The sequence below is a fragment of the Ochotona curzoniae genome, unplaced genomic scaffold (genome assembly GCF_017591425.1).
Source record: "Ochotona curzoniae isolate NIBS_2020 unplaced genomic scaffold, NIBS_Ocur_1.0 contig_3520, whole genome shotgun sequence".
In the NCBI taxonomy this organism is placed as follows: domain Eukaryota; kingdom Metazoa; phylum Chordata; class Mammalia; order Lagomorpha; family Ochotonidae; genus Ochotona; species Ochotona curzoniae.
In genome coordinates this window covers 31,984,408-31,990,407 of record NW_024465894.1, presented here as the reverse complement: position 1 = coordinate 31,990,407, position 6,000 = coordinate 31,984,408, and positions in this window count along the sequence as shown.

Below are 6,000 nucleotides of genomic sequence, written 5' to 3'. Positions count from 1 at the left end.
GTATTCACTTTATTTATGCCCTTATTTGTTTGGTCTCTGAACTGGAACCTTTTTGAAATCAAATTCACACTGCTTTAATTTGCATTGCTTGTGCCATATGACCAACATGGAGGCACATCATCTTACTGGCCAATTCGTCGGAGTAATTCAACGCTGAAACACAGTTTGAGTTTGTATTCAGTTTTTTTAGCTCAACTGGAGATGAGAAATCTCTCGGTTTGTACAATTTTTGAGGTTTTATGCATTTTAGATAAAACACTTTCAATCTTTTTGGTTGATAATTTATGATAGTGAATTGGTGGATGGAAGGATCTCTGTATCTTTCCCTCTTGGTTTGTGACTTTTCAAATAAATCTGAGGATTATTACAGTTTTCTGCCTGATAGGATACACACACACACACACACACACATACACACACACACACACACACACACACACACACCAGAGCTCATGTGAAAGCCGTTTTGTTGTTCCTGGTGCTGTAGATTAGTGATTGAAGTCCTCACCTTGCAGGTGCCAGGCTCCCATATGGGCATTGGTTCTAATCCCAGCAGCTCCACTTCCCATCCAGCTCCCTGCTTGTGGCCTGGGAAAGCAGTCGAGGACGGCCCAAAGCTTTGGGTCACTGCACCCACATGGGAGACCTGGAAGAGGTTCCTGAATTGTAGGTTTGGATTGGCTTAGCTCCAGGCATTGTGACCACTTGGGGAGTGAATCATTGGACAGAAGATCTTCCTTTCTGTCTCTCCTCCTCTCTGTATATCTGACTTTGCAATAAAAATAAAATAAATCTTAAAAAAAGAAAGCCTGTTTATTGTGTTTCTCTTTTGTTCTATTGCATCCTTCCTCTGAGTCTTTTCAAAGCCAATTACATGTCACAGGAAGAATTTCTGATTTTTTTCTGGCACAGGCAGTTGAATGGTTGAATGAGAGACCATAGATGCTGGATGTTCTGCATTGTTGCAAATTGAAGATTCACCTTTCCTATTTGTCTTATTTGTAAACAACCCTTCTTTGTCTTATGAAGTGTCAATATCTGTATGATAGGTGGATGTACTGTCATTACCAGAATCCACTTCTCTGGTACGCTTGCCTCTGTGTCTCAGAGCTGGTTATTTAAAGGAGCTCTGAAAAACACTCCTGCGTGGCAGACAAGGACGGTACTGTGTCTCGTTGTCTGTGCACCAAAGCAGGAAGGAAGCGAGAACAAGAGTGGAAAAGGGAACTTAGGGAGGGGTGGGCTTGAGCAGCGTTCCTAGTGACCTAAAACCATGTGCACAGCACCGGCCAGCCCTTCAGTGGACTTGTACTCTGACAAAGAGACCTTCTTTCATAACCTTGATCAGGAGCTTCCTGGAATGGGCAGGTTACATTTTCTTTATTACTGTCACACTTGCAGGATTGTTTTCAAAGGGAATATCACTGTTAAACAGTATACAGTGTACTATATGTAACCAAAAGTATGTACCTGGGGTATTTTAGACTTCTAGGTTTCTTTTTTCTCTGGGTTTTTTTTTTTCCATTTTTCATCCATGTTTTATTGGATATAATGAAGAACCATTGTAAAAGGTTCAAGATAATTTACTAGTCTTGAATTCAAAAGGTTTGTGGGATAGAAATAAAAGGGTTTTAAGAAAACATAAATATATCCATTTTTTTTCATAATATAGATTTTGTAATGAACATTTAAAAGACAACTCATGTTGGTCAACTGTAATCATACTGCCTTTAAGTCTCATTCCAGGGCTGTTTTACTGTGAAAATATAATAATAATAATATCAGAGCAGTTCTTTTCAATTTCTGCTGAAAAATCACTTAGGCACTGAAGCTCTCTAAGGATAAGGAGTTCTTAGCACATTGAGTGAGAATCTACCGCCTTGTTTTGTATGGGATGCTCATATGCTACAATTCAACAGTGCACTCTATGGCCATTGGACTAAAAGTGGCAAAACTGGGTTTCTGGGAGAGCTGCTTCTGAGCCTGATTGGATGTCATGTTAGTACCCAAATGGAGTAGTTCTGCCACTGGAACACCTGTGCTGCTCCTTCGGGACTACGCCATTCACCAACACACCGAGTTCCCAAGGTGTCACATGCACATTGGGCACTATGTGGTGTCAGAGCAGTTGTTTTCAATGGTAGCTGGAAATTATCTGAAAGCTAAAGTCCTCTATGGATATGGAGTTCATAGCACATGACCAACAATCTACAACCTTGGCTTGCGTGGGGAGCTAAACATGCTTCATTCAATACAGTGTGGTCTCTGGGCATTAGACAAAAAGTAACTAAACTGGGTTTCTGGGAGAGCTACGTGTAAGCCTGATGGTATTTGAAGTTAGGGACCCACATGGAGTTGTTCTGCCATTAGAAACCTCAGTTGTATGTGGTGGGCTATGCCATTACCAACATGTTGAATTCAGTATTTGTTACCTGAAGATTCAGGTTTCTGTGGTGTCAGAGAAGTTGTTTGGAATGCTAGCTGCAAATCTCATGGGCAAAGAAGTGCTTTCAAGATGTGGAGTTCGTAGCACATTGAGCAAGAATCTGCAACCTTGTTTTTCTGTGTGGGTGCTCAACATGCTTCATTGCGATAGAGTGCATTCTATGGGAATTAGATGAAAAGAGACAATTCTGGGTTTCCACGAGAGCTGCTTTTAGGTCTGGTGGTATGTGAGGATAGTGACCCACATGGAGTTGTTCTGCCATAGAAACCTCTGCTGTATCTTCTGGACAATGCCATCCACCAACAGTCTGAGCTTCATAAGTGTCACATGAACTTCAGCAGTAAGTTGTGCCAGCGCAGGTTTTTTTTTAAGATTTCTTTTAATTTTTAATAGAAAGAAGCACAGAGGTGATGCGAGATAGCGAGGAACATCTCCCGTCTGTGGGTTCACTCTCCACGCACCTCCAAGGGCTGGAGCTCTGCTGATCCGAAGCAAGGAGTAGCGAGCCTCTTCTGGGGCTCCCATGCAGGTGCAGGGTCCCACCGTCGGGCCATCCTTGACTGCTTTTCCAGGCCATAATCAGGGAGCTGGATGGGAATCGGGCCACAGAGACTAGAACCAGCACTCAGATGGGATTCTGGAACATGTAGCTACTGGGCTACCACACTCGGCCCGCAGAGCTGGCTGAAAATTCCTTGGGCAGTGAATTTATTTTTTTATGTGGAGTTCAAAGCACATTGAGTGAGAACCTACAACCTTGATTTGTGTGGGTGCTCAGCATGCTTCATTTCAATACCTTGCACTCTATGTTCATATATGAAAAGTAATGAGATGGAATTTCTGTGACAGCTGCTTGCACGCTTAATTTTGTGTTACGTTAGTAACCCAAATTGAGTTGTCCTGCCAGCAGACCCCCTGCACTGTATGTTCCGGACTTTGCGGTTCCCCAACATGCGTGTCCCCTAGGCGTCACAAGTACATTCAGCATTATGTGATGCCAACAAAGTTTTTTGGATGCTAGCTGAAGATCACTTCAGCACTGAAGTTCTTTTGGGATATGGAGTTCATAGCAAATTGAACAAGAATCTATGACATTGGTTTGTGGGGTGCTCAACACGCTTCATTTTAGTATAATGCACTCTATGGGCTTTACACAAAAAGTGACAAAACCGGGTTTTTGTGAGCACTGCTTGTAAGCCTGATAGTAGGTGAACTTACTTATCAACCCAAATGGAGTTGACCTGTCAGTGCAACACCTCCACTCTATCTTCTAGATTGTGCCATCCACCAGCAATGTGCTGAGTTCCCTAGATACCAAATGCATGTTCAGCAGTGTGTGGTGCCAGAGCAGTTTTCAATGCTAGCTCAAAGTCGCTTGCGCTCTGAAGTTCTCTCTGGATATAGAGTTCATAGCCAGTTCAGGAGATTCCTGCACCTTCTGTTCCATTCTGTTTTCAATACAGTGCATTCTATGGGCAGAAATCCCTCATTTTTGAAGTGTAACACTACTTGGTTCCAGGCTTAGTGTCAGTGTCAGGCTCAGTGTCACGGTCAAGGTCTGGCTCAGGGCTTAGTTTCAGGGTAAAGGCTCAGGGCTCAGGGCTAATGCTTAGGCTCAGTCTCAGTCTCAGGCTGTGTGTCAGAATTAGTGTCAGGTCAGGGATTGAGTTCAGGCTCAATGTCAGGGTCAGGGCTCACAGTCCTGGTCAGGCTCACAGTCATGGTCAGGGTTAGGGCTCAGGGTCCTGGTCAGTGTCAGAGTCAAGGTCAGAGCTTAGGGTCACAGTCAAGTCTCAGGGTCCTGGTTGGGATGAGGCTCAAAGTCAGGGCTCAAGCTCAGGCTCAGATCTTGCAGTCAGGCTCAGTGTTAGTGTCAGGCTTGGGGGTCAGGCTCATGGTCAGGGTCAATCTCAGGCTCAGGCTTAGCATCAGAGTCAGGCTCAGGATCAGTGTTAAGACTTCAGGTAAGGGTCATGGTCAGGTTCAGCGTCAGGGTTAGGCTCAGCTCAGGCTCAGGCTCAGGGTCAACCTCAGGGTCAGGATCAGGCTCAAGACTAGGCTCAAAGTCAACTCAGGCTCTGGGCTCAGTGCTCAGCTCAAGGCTCAGGCTAGGGCTCAGGGTTGGGCCTGAGCAATGGCTGTCTTGGCCACTGGAGGATGTTTCCCTGCAGCCTCACCCCCACCAAGAGGGACCACTCCCCTGCCTGCAGGTCTGAATGTTGCTGCTCAGTAGGCTGCTTAGGAACAGCACCTGGAAGTTGGGTGGGGGGGGTGGTGTCTCAAACAGAACCACTTCCTGGCCGGCTGACACACCCATCGCAGCTAACTTATGAGGAGCATGTAAGGGAGAGCAAAACAAATCAAAATGATCCAAAAGTGCTCCATTAAAACAAACAGGGCTTAGCGTCGCGGTGTACAAGATTCCCTCTGTTTCCATAGTGACCAGAAGGTTCTGGTACCAGATGGAGGCTGGGGAGAGCATGTCACTACTGTGACCTGCCTCACTGCCCTGATTCAATGCCCGTCAATGAAACACTGCTGGAAGGATGGCCCTGGGTGGACAGAGGGCAGGCGGTCTGCAGGGAGCTGTCCGCAGCCTAGGGCTGTCCTGCTGGCTCTCCCTCCCACCCCTGCGGTGCCCTCTTGATTGGAATCAGCACAGTGGCACTCGAGTGGCCCTGCCTGCTCCCCTGGCATCCTGGCATCTAACTCTCACAGTCATCTCAGTGGAGCAGGCAGGAGCCGCCAACAATCAGAAGGTACAGCAGCTGGCCTGGCTGCCATGCTAAAAGGCTGCCTCCTTCTCTCCTTGGGAAGCCGCACCCAGCAACTCTGCCCCTCCATACTGCCCCAACGCCTCCACCACTGGTTGGGCAGGGGGTGTCTGTATGCAGCTATCTGTGCTGTATCCTTGGCCTTACATCCCCATTGGCTGGGTGTCCTCCAGTGAGAAGAGCAGGGACACCCCCCCGCAACCCCCGCTGGTTTTTGACCAGAAGTTTGGCGTTGTGAGCCGTGAACTTCAGCCAAGCTGATCTGGTGGCTCTTGTAGGCCCAAAGGGGCTCCTGCCAAGGCCAAGGAGGAGCTTGGGCAGTTCCTCTGGCTGGGGTGCAGGAGGCAGGGGCAGTCAGAGGACAATAGCCTATACCAGCAGAGCCTGTCTGCCTGTGGTGATAAGGAAGAGAGAGAGACAGAGACAGAAAGAAAGAGAGAGAGAGAGAGAGATTTCCCATCCACTGGTTCACTCTCAAATGGCCACAACAGCCAGGGAAGGGCCAGGGCAAACCAGGAGCCAGGAACCCCATCTGGGTCTCCCACATTTAGACCATGGTCCACTACTTCCCAGGCACATTAGCAGGCAGCTGGACAGGAAGCAGAGCAGCCAGGACTGGAGCTGGCATTCTTAGATGGGATTTTGGACTTGCCAACAGTGGCTTAACTCGCTGTGCCACAGTGGAACCTTACCCCAGGATGGTACAGAAATAAAGAGTTCCCCTCCCCCTCATTCATGAACTCAGCCAAGTCCTCTATTTCCTCCTGGTTAGGGGGCTGC